Source organism: Lineus longissimus, chromosome 15 (assembly GCF_910592395.1).
Source record: "Lineus longissimus chromosome 15, tnLinLong1.2, whole genome shotgun sequence".
Taxonomy (NCBI): Eukaryota; Metazoa; Nemertea; class Pilidiophora; order Heteronemertea; family Lineidae; genus Lineus; species Lineus longissimus.
The window spans coordinates 11,771,133-11,782,960 of record NC_088322.1 but is presented as its reverse complement, the minus strand read 5'-3'; positions in this window follow the sequence as shown (position 1 = coordinate 11,782,960).

The window sequence follows — 11,828 nt, the reverse complement described above, 5'->3', positions numbered from 1 at the left end:
AATTTTTTTTGAAACGACGAGTTTCGCTTGCTTGGAAAGTGTCGGTGTTTTCGTGGTTCGAACCGGATTCGCCGACGTCGCTGAATTCTGTGAAGTCGTCTCAGATTTAGGTGAAGTCGTGACTAATTTCTGAGAAGTTGAAAAATATTGCTGTGTTGTTGTCACATGTTTTGCGGTCGACGTCACCACATTTTGCGCTCTTGTCGTTGACGCCATTGTTGTGGACGTCGAAGGCATTTGTGTCGTTTTAGTAAGTTTCTTGCGTTGGAATTTCTGAATGTTCATGACGGGTTTTGGATCCTTTAATTCAATCGTTTTAAAAATGGAGTCGAACACGGATTCCTTGGACCATACTGTAAACTTGATGCTGATGCTGATTTTGCTTTCCAGATAAATGTAGAGGAAAAGAATCGAGAATGTTAACGTCAGCAAAGTTACCCAGACGAACTGAAGCATCTTCATCATCCTGCAGACAAAAAATAACATACTTCATGTTGAAATAAAGGAAAACAAGAAATATTATCTGTTATTTTGCTAAAAAGATTATTCATTAGTCCTGAAAATACAAATATTTACGCATACTTAGTATACGTATGTACATGAAATGACGAACTACATGTAGGCTTCATGATCAACAGGATGTTGTATTCGTCGCCTTTGGGATTAGAACTTGGTACTCTTCCTACATATGTGATACTCGTAAGTTGTAAAAAATAAAGTATCAGTTAGGTGTACTTATAGGTACTTTATAGTCGCGCCAATATGGGCTCGAGCCAGGGCTGGCATTATGGTTACGATGGCAACGATGTTTACCCGCGCAGCGCTGCCTGTGTTGGATGTAAAATTCACCAGCGATATCGGAATATTTTTTATCATTCATGATATGATATTTGCAAATGGCAGACACAATTGATTGGTTTTAGAATAGACGAATTAAACAATCAGTTCACAAATTAGTGACTGTTTTCGAGTTTCTGTCGCGAAAATCTCTCGCTTTTCAGCTAGAGTTCAATGTCAATATTGCAATTTTTCCACAAAAAAGCATTCCATTTAACTACATACTGGTACTGCCACACCAAAAATATTTTTTTACTATACAGGGTGACCCAAAAAAATGCAACTGATGAAATTTTGAATGAAATTAATCCTCATTCAGGATCCTCACTAAGGATAAGTACCCCAAGCAACATAAAACTTGAAGAGAGCAGTAGTAGATTTATTGGGCACATTGTTCTGAGTAAAGCGCTGATATTATTGAGTTCAACATTTGCTTGAAATTCCACTCGGGAAATGTTGCTCATTTTCTTTGAAATGGCATATCACATAGGATATGAGTGCCGCAGTCTTGAAACTTTGTGTGAATAAAGCAAGTTGCGTTACCATGGCGTCAGAGGCCGAAGGCGATGGATTTAATATTTCATGCACGATTAGATCCTCTTAATCTACCAGTATAGAGCAAGAACGCCGATCAACTTATAATTAGATTTTTGTCAGCTGAAAGTGTGTATACAGTATTGCTGCCGAGGCAACATGTCCTTTGTATAGCGATTTGATGCGGCCTTCAAGTTTAAGTTTAACTGAAACTAGTTTAGTATAACAGTGTGACTGGAATTATTTGTAGTAAAAATATTGCGACTGCTAGTCTTTCTCCCCAAAAATCTGCTATTTAGGAATCTTCGGAAACAAAATATTCTCACAAATTCTCTCTGGTTATTGAAGAATGCTTTGCCTGGAATGGCCCGGAGACTCCCCAGAATTTGAGTACATTGTACATGTAGTCGCGAAGCAGAAAGAAAATTGAGCCAAGAAGTATAAACTAGGTCCGAATTGATTTCTCTCATCAACATCAACCTCATTTTTTCTTTCCAATTGACATCAACGATAAGTCACAAACAACATATTGTGCATACATACCTGAATCCGTTTACACTCCTTGTTTATATCATAAACAAACCTTCTTCGAGTCAGTTTACGTGTTATTCCTATCAATTCGTGCGTAGTAAAACGGTTTTTATTCTCAGAAAATTATAGCAACCCCTCGGGTTAGTTATCTGGGATTTCTGCCCTGGAAGGGGAACACGGCCTTTTATCACTATTGTCCTCAAATTTCAGTTCATGCAGAGTCAATGAAGTGTGTACCGCCGGAGCAACTTCCGCAATCCATCCTTTGATACTATCCCTGAGCAATGTAAAGTACATGGACAGGAATCGTTTCCCTTTGTCACAGTCCGCTTCTGGCCCAATATGGCAGCGTCCTTTGGTTTTTGCGGCTCAGCCTGTGTTCTGTCAATTAAGAGACAAATATGAGTGAAGTAGAAGCCTGATATGATGATCATAAATTATATCAATATTCATTTTTATCCAAGCCTCACATTGCGTGTTTGATGATTGTGATCGATTGTTCATAGAGGTAGTTGCTATGACGATCGGAATTAGCGAAATCTCCTAGTTTGATCAACACCTTCAACGAAACCAGCCTGTATATCCGAGAGGCACTGCTAGGTTCTGGATTAGACGATTTCTCTTTGGTCTTGGTATGGTTCTCTACAGATTCATTTATGCAGCCAAGTTTGCGGATTATCTCGTAGGATTATATCGAATTTCAGTTTACCAAGCGCATTATGTAAATATAATGAACTAACACCGCAATGGTGGGTCTCGGTAGAAAAATGTAGACCCAAGCCTGAGGCCCTTTGGCCGAGTATTGGGGATGGATGTTTAGGTTTTACATGGAGGTCTCAATGCTCGAACAGAGATCCACATCTTACATGTAATATCAATTTCAATTCAATCACAGCTGAAATTCAACTTGAATTGAAAGCTCTTTTCGATCGATGCTCCGTTCTGTCAAATCCTACCTGGTTACCAGAAAAATATTTTGATACCAAAATAGTTTATGCATACTACATGTACTTACCCCACTCACCAAATCCTAAAACTAAGAGAAACATTCATCAAACTTCCCATTATCATATTTTGTGCGAAATATACTCTCAATGCATGCGGGTAGCACACTGGCCCAGTAAAATCGACCGTTGTACAGCGTCGTCCACTTGAATATTCCAGAATGTGAGAATGACTCCACTTCAAGAACAGGTGGGCCGAGCCGCTGAGACGATTTTGAGCGTTTAGGTTTCTGTGTGTTTTCCCTCTGAAAAACAGATTGACATGTTTTTCTCTGTTGACTCCTAATGAAAAATCATGGTTTCTCTCGCTGTCTATTGTATGGAAACACTGAAATATGGAGAACAACAAATCCTTATTTCAGAGGTCATCAAGAAATCGTCCAGTCTCAGTCTTCCTTTTGCTTCTAAAGTGCAATACCAGAATCAGCTCTTTCCCAGGGTAAAAAGTGTTACGTTATCCACAGGGAAGGCAGTCCATGACTGACCTAGCGATAGAGAACCGTAGGGTAATGTAGGCCAAGCTTAATCTCAACTGGATACCACCTGCAATGTTTGACATTATGCACTCTTATAAATAAAGCTATTCGAGCTATTTTGGCCAACACAAATATATGTACCCTGTAGACGTTTTTGGGTGAAATCAAAACGCCCTCATGGTTTTGGAGAAAAAACCTCTAATGGTGTTTTATTTTTGCTGAAAAATCTCTATTTCCTCTAGCTCATGGCTCTGACCTCTGCTCAGTGCTCTGAGTCTCGACCGCCCACCATTCCAACCTGCAATGTGCTCTCAGGCAAATTTTTGTCAGTACTAATCCTCTGGGTAGGGGGACCCACACCATCCACGCCATCCACAACTGCGAAAGTGATGGGTGCACCATGTACCTTAAAACTCCGCGTGACGATTCAGCGCCGTCGGGTCAATTAACTAAACCAGAAATTTGCCAACCTTTCGACTGATAGCGAAGCAAATCTGGTACCTAGGATGACATTTACAAAACTTCCAACGACAATACATCCCCATCGTGCGTTTGCAAACCTGGGAACGATACCGTGCCCGGAGTGAATGCGATCTAATAGTACAGAGTATGTAGAGTACAAATAAGATATGCTGCCTCAAGTGGGGAACTTGAAGTGAGGTGCAGGCAATTTCCCTCCTATAAATGAGCATCCGACACTGGGGATAGGCATACCATTCTAACAAGATTCAACGTAAAGGTAAGTCTCCTCAACCAATATTTTCATCTCGAAAATGTTTCCCGAATTTCGTGCCCGAATTGCTACTGGTTGCTACCGCGGAAGTTACTTCCCAATGTGGTCTCTATGTTTTTTGGCAAAGACTGCGCATTGATACCGTAATCTCTCCAACAAACTGAGTTGAACATGGAACCTCATACCTCAAGGAATTCCCGAGAATCGGACGCCTCACCAGGGACATGAAGGAGCAATATGTATATTCCTACTGATCCCGTGACAAAATTGAACGACATTTTTCGTCACCGAAGAAAGCATTTTTACGTTACCGGTACCACAACGTGCTCACGTAATTTTCACGTGAATGTTACTCTATTTCGCAGATAAACACCCAGTTACTATATTAACAACCCAGGGTTACACCCCATTTCACCAAAAGAAGCCGGATGTGCCGCTTCATGCTTAATGTCTTCTTGGCGTTTGCCATCATCATGCTCGTGACTCACTTAGTCACAGGTAAGTCAACATTCATTACGTTTTTATATCAGTATCATACGCTTGTGTCTCTCCTAGTTGCGCTGATTTGAAATGGCTCGAAATCTAACCTAGTTCCTTACGTTTTGATATCAGTATCATGCGCTTATGTCCGTCCTCGTTGCTTTGGTTTGAATCGGCTTGAAATATGATCCAGTGCATCTGTCGTCAGCATATTTAAGTGATAGCTCGGGACTGAAATGTTAAGTGCCAATGCGTTTTCACACTGCTGCACTTTCAAAGGGGGGATGGGGTCTTTTTGGGACGCTTGGATTGCCCGAAAATGACTATCGGGATTGAAAAAGATTACGCCGGGAACACCCGGATGGTGGTGCCGTCGGGAAACGGGATTTGCCAAACATAACAATCGGGCATCGGAATACTCCTTTAAACAATCTTTTAGGAATGACAAGAATGCTTTCCAATTTAGCCCTTGCATATTATTTGACTTGAATCTTTCTAAAACAACCCCTAGAGAATGAAAAATAGGAAATCGCCTGCATATTTGCACCTGCCGAACTGTCAGCAAGTGAATTTCTAACGGATTCGGTATTCTCCCAAATCGCTAATGGCTTTTTTTTAAATGGACGATTTTCCCTACTTTAAAGCAAACATCGTACGAACAATACAGTGCCCTTACCACACCTCGGTCGGTATCGAAGCAAATGATCCATCTCATCAGGTCATACGCGAATTTCTGATTGGAACCCTACAACAGGCCCTTCATCAGGCCGTACCTCGCTTACTGATCTGCGCCAAACAGGAAATGGTTCTTTTTCACCGCCCGAGAAAATAAAAAGTAGGCCGAAACAATAGGCGTTCGAAATTCCCTTTAAGGCACAAATCTTCTTCGATACCCACATCATTCTGCTTGAATCCGCGTCGGTAGCGAGCTGTATCCAGTTACTGCGCACCATCACGTTCTATTCTAAAACTAAGACGCAAAGGGGTCTTGGTGGAAGAAAAGCTTCAGTGTACAGGCAGGAGGAGGGAAGATTTGGGCAGTTCTAAAGGCAAGCCAGCTGCAATAGCAGAAAGCTAGGAAAAGGATATCGCTTTCGCTACACTGCACTGCTGCACAAGGTGCTTTATTTCATCCTGTAATTCAATAACAAAAGAAATTCTAACGCAGCGATTGTTTCAGCAACTTTCACTGGTTGTAGAATTCGAAACGGTCCATCCCGCCCTTTTGCCGACCACATACAATGTATATTCCGTAATCTTAATAGTATCCACATCCGTTTCAGCCGACGAATACGATGATGCCTTGGAAGATTTCCTCAAACGCCGCAAAGGTATGTAAAAGGCATACTATGTATGCAACTTGGGTCATTACACCGCAGCACGCACTCAACTTTTTCATAAGTGAGATTTCGCTATCCCGTCCGAGAACCGCTCCGTCGAGAATGGTTTTCGTTCCTGATCCCGTTATCAGAACGGGGTACAAAAAGGGTTTCGCATTCACGACTGGGATCCAACAGTGACAGCTGTGATTCATAACCAACAACTGATGACGTCCTACACATAAGTGGGTCATTCTGGATTGGTTCTCGGAACCGGATACTCTCTGCGTGCAGTGCGACGGAAACCTGACCCGTGTGTTGCCGTAATTTATACATTTTAGACTCTACCTTGCCTTCTCGGACACCCAGCTTAGTTTACATCAATATATTTTTCAGCTAATCCGGAAGACGAAGAGGTTGCACGCCGATCATGGTCTAAGTTCACGAACGCTATGAAAAAAGTTGGCAACTTTGCGCAAGGTGCTCTCCCAATCGTCGGCAAAATCCTCGGCGGAAAGAGAGATATTAATGAGAACTAGGGAAGACTGATCAACTGATGTAACATCTATCAGTTTGCTTAGGTAATAGGAATAATGTTGTGGCTGTGGTGTGACGCCTCATCAGAAGCTTTAGAATTACTGTTTGCTTCACTGACTAGTCTTAACTGAGGCATATGTACATTAGCTGCTCCTTAAAGTTTATAATATACAGCGACTTTCCAACATGCACGGACGCTAATACTGCCAGAGAGATTATGCTTGAATACCATGTCTGCTTTGGAGAATGAGCAAAACATCGTCGTAATCGCAAGCTAAACAAATCGATTCGTCACTGCTTTGGCATCATATAAAGTTCTGTCCTACCCTGATATGCCTTAAATCTACATGTGACATTTTTCTTTTGAGCATTTGTATCTGTGAATAAAAAGAATTCTTCTTCTCTTTTAGTTGCGCAACTAAGTCGGTCATCACCGAATATTTAACATTCATGTAAGCCTACCTCTTATACCAGCCACTTCCCGATTTTTCTCGTTATCAACCTGTAGCTCTTGTTTAGAAGACATTAAAGCACAAGGTGAAATCATGTCTTGATATTTATCATTTTGACGTAAAGTCATTTCACGCATTTAGTACTCGATTACACTCCGCCGACAGTGGAACAGCTCATCTCGTCACTAACCACCGCGACAAGTGGTGTGCTTCTTGCAGGTTTGCAGCAGAAACCAGAACGAAATTTGGATGATGGACGACTCGACATACCCACCCGGGTAAGGATAGGATGGGACACCACCATGGCACGTTCATGAGAGAAAGACACACACATAATCCCATGACATTCGCCTATTTGTGTTGTACCCCATTACTACTAAGCAAATGTAGGGATAGGATATAACTCTGCTGAATGGGGTAAAACTCTGGACGAGACTTGTCGTGGACAATCAAAGGCACGTTGATGAGAGAAAGACACAAAAATAATCTGTCTTGTTGTGACTGTCTCGTCCATCTCAACGTGTCGACCATACATAGCACCTTCCTTCCAAGTCCAATTTAACCTTGTGATGGCCGTCCCGTCTCTGTTACAGTCTCATCTCTATTACAGTTACGGCGAAGCGTTTGGTCAGACAGAGTTGATTCGGTTTGGCTGTGACTGTTCTCATATGCCTCAGTTGCAGCAAAACAGTGTGGTAGACAAGTCCGGTTCGGTCTGGTTGTGAACCTATCTCTACTCAAGTAAGTATCAGGGATGGCTGGGATACAACCTTGCCCAATTTGTATTAGTCGAGACATGTCACAGACGGTCAGAGGCACGACCATGAGAGAGTAGAAAGACACACAAATTATCTGTCTTTTGTGACTGTCTCGTCTATCCCACCGTGTCGGATATAATAGTGGACCTAGTCAAAGTCCTCCCAAGTCTAGCCGAGTTCTGTAACAGTTATGGCGAAGCGTTGGAGCAGACAGATCCGATTCGGTCTGGTTGTGACTGCTCTCATCATCCTCAAGCTCAGTTTTGGCAAAACAGATTGGGCTCGGTCTGGTTGTGACTGTCTCAACTATCTGACTGTTTTAGCAATCAGGTTCAACTTGGTGTCATTGGGTGATATGAATAAAGACTAGCAAATGCTTTTACTCCGGTTTTGTACAGGAAGGCCTAGTGTAAATGTACATGGAGATTTAGATAAAAGCATTTGCTAGTCTTTATTCATATCACCCATTGTGTCGGTCGCATCTCTCTCACAGTGGGGGAAGAATCTGATTGTGACTGTGATGTTGCTCTCACCGTCATGTCCATTGGCTGTGGCAGCCTATGATAGTCTAGCCCGAGGCGCACAGGCCGACAGGACACTGACGTTGTTTATGTTGGGCTGGATTGCTCGAACTCCTGATAATCCCACTATTGGGCTGTCAGAGAAGGAAGGGTGCCTATGATTGCGAATATTGAACACCAGCCCGAAACGCAGTGTACAGAACGACCAGGGCTATAATACCCGGGCGTTACGAAACGGGCTTCGCCAACCTACTAACAGACGAAGTTTTTGATCCATTTGAGAGTCAAGGAGGTGAAATATAGCCACGAACCAAGGCCACGAACAAGGTCGTCTTCTCTTGAGAACATGTCTTCCTACTTAATCGGGCGATGGAGTGTCACCTAAACGGATGTGGGTCACTCAATCGGTTGATTTTGTGTTACTTCTTCGGTAAGGTCACTTAATCGGGCGATGCCACCTTATCCGTTGTAACATGACACATATCGCCCACTTCGTGTAACTTAATCTCACAATTGATTCCAATCAAATAAATATCAAGACGTGATTTCACCATTTGCTTTAATGTCTTCTAAACAAGAGCTACAGGTTCCTGCGGGAAAAACGGAATATATTTGAGTGGCTGGTATAAGAGGTACTGAGAGTCCAAAGATTCGGTGGCGTCTGACTTTGTAGCGTAACTGAAAAAGAAGAATGTAGTATATTGCTACAAGGACAGCTTCACACTGGCAAATTTTCAGAAAAAAATTTGAGAGAAAAATGCAAAATGAATATGAAAGACCTATATCGCCTTGAAGAGAGATCTATACATTAATCGCCTGGAGCAATACAGAAAAGTCGCTTTGCCATATTCAAGAAATAACAGAAGACGGGAACTCATGAGTTTAAGAGAAATGAAGCATTTTCCATCTGGTAGACACAATGAAATCACGTACACGTCGAATGATACTATAATGTCCTGATGAAGTGAGCAACCTCAATAAGTTTTAAGAAGCTCACTTGCAGATAATGCCTGGTCTACATTGACAAATTTTTGTTTGCACATATATCAGCAAACTTTGGTCATGTTTGCCGTAAAAAGTTTGCACGGGTCTGCCTAACACAAATGCCACATACCTAAGTATACTGATAGATATTACATCAGTTGATTATTTATTCTCCTCTATATCCCTCTTTTTCCCATTAGTCATGTTAGCGAGTAAGGCGTTCGCCACTGGAAGAGCAACTTTGACAGCGTTCATCGCCGTGCTACCAATGCCTTTAAAGATGCTCGCGACTTTAGCCCATGAGCGGCGTGCAACAGCGTCCTCTTCCGGTGTAGCTGAAAAATATGTTGAGTTAAGGTGGATGGCATCTTGGGGTTTTGGGGGTCACACATTTTGGCTACGTTCATTTATTTCTCCTGGTTTTCATTTTGCACAGCAATTCCTTGATGTGTACTGAACGTGCATATTTGCAATTTTAGCCAAATGATTGCTGACGAAAGGGATGGTAAGTCTCTGGACTAAACAATAGGCAACGTGCTCCAAAAGCTAAATTTCACCCCACAATGTGTATGCATACCTTTTATGCACTTAGCTTGAGTGTATCGAGGTATTGGCGTGCAAAAACAATGCACAAGAGAAAAATAATTAGCAATGTTCCTCCTATGACTCAGCAAAATTTGAACCAAAATGGCTGCCGGACACAAACCCTTACAGAGAGCGAACGAGAGTAGATAGAACTACAATATCTATCGCTGCGGTGAGTGACAACATGTACACTCGTCCGTGGGTCATATCGGTGATATCTCCGTTCCCTATAATTGCAATTTGCAAATTTCAAATACTTATCTCTAGTGTGGCACAAACGAGTGCTTTCAGTCGCTGCGATCTGCGACAGTAATCTGACAACATACGAGTGATTGCAATTGAACCAATCAGTGGTTGCATTCCAACCACAATTGCAAAGTTTTCATGACTCCGTCGCAGGTAGCAGCGACTAAAAGCATATGCTATAAGAGTGCTGGTTGGTTTGAATGAGGCCCGGCTATTTGACGCATGGTATATATCGCTGGCCGCTGAAACAAATCTCCATCGTTTGCAGGGCGCTTTAAAAGTTGGCCAGTTGGCCATATCTTGAACACTTACCTTTGCGGCGTTTAAGGAATTCTTCGAACACATCATTAATATCATCGTTGTCGTCAGCTGAAATTGACGACTAAGTATGAAAGGCCTACACCATTCGTGATTTGAAATTTGGTAATTGAATTTGAAAATTTCAAATGGTGTTAATACGTACTGGATATAAATTTCAAACAATATTAAATCAACGCAACTAAGACAAACACAAATTTATATGCGCATAAGCGCATGATACTGATATCAAAACGTAAGGAACTAGGTTAGATTTCGAGCCATTTCAAATCAGCGCAACTAGGAGAGACACAAGCGTATGGTACTGATATAAAAACGTAATGAATGTTGACTTACCTGCGACTAAGTGAGTCACGAGCATGATGATGGCAAACGCCAAGAAGACATTAAGCATGAAGCGGCACATCCGGCTTCTTTTGGTGAAATGGGGTGTAACCCTGGGTTGTTAATATAGTTAACTGGGTGTTTATCTGTAAAAGGAAATAGGTGTAAGCAATAATTTCCGTTTTCCTTTATTTTCCACCAGGTAAACCTGTAAATAACTTTTGATTTGCTGGACTTTGGGCTTTAAAGGCGGGGTTCAACAGCCAGTAGGGTATTTTCCGAAGGGGGCGACAAAACTATGTTGTTCGCGTTTGTGCATCCTTCTGGCGCAGGACCGGAAGTTTATCTAGTAGGGAGTTTTCGCGAAGCCCCCGCAACGCCGACGCGAACGCCTATTCCATTGTTCGAACCTGATCATACATTCTCCAAGCGTCGTCATGGTAAATATCGTTGCCAAGTCTGACTCGGTTTTCAGCGGGTGGCATAAAATGAGACCTAGGACCGAAGACCGGGAGAGTGCTGATCACGATGACAAACAATCGGACAGGTGATCGCTAAACTCTACCCCTGCATGAATTGGCCGCTATAGCCGCCAAATGGCCTCATACACGTGTTATAAGATTTATAAGACATTTAGGGGGTCTTGTCACCCGAAAGTTTGTGACATGATTAAAATATGTTGGGCGATACTGTTTTATCCTAAAGGAAATACCTTTTTGTGATCTCATCATCAACAAAATTAGTACGAAACTGTGAGTCTGAAAATCCTACGTGATCGAAATGTATGCATAGTGACTTATACCACATGAAAGCTAAAACTGGCAGAGAGAATAAGCTTGAATATTATTATATGACTCCATTTTTCATAGAATGGCGTATGTGATGTCCCTATGGCGTAGTGGAATCATCAGCGCCTGTCGCCTCTGAGGTCCAGTGTTCGATTCCCATTCTGATCCATTTTTTACGAAATTTTTCAAAATAAGTTCGAAATAAAGATATTTTTAGGTTTTTTAAAATGGCAGATTAAAAAATGAATAACTTGCGCAATTGCTTTGACGTTATGTAATTAGAAATATTTTTTAACAATATGCTACAAATCGCATTGGTTTGGTCCCTTTTTGCGAGATATGGTATGGACTAATAGTCTTGATATCAATGGGCTAGCTAGACTGTACATCATATTGTTACT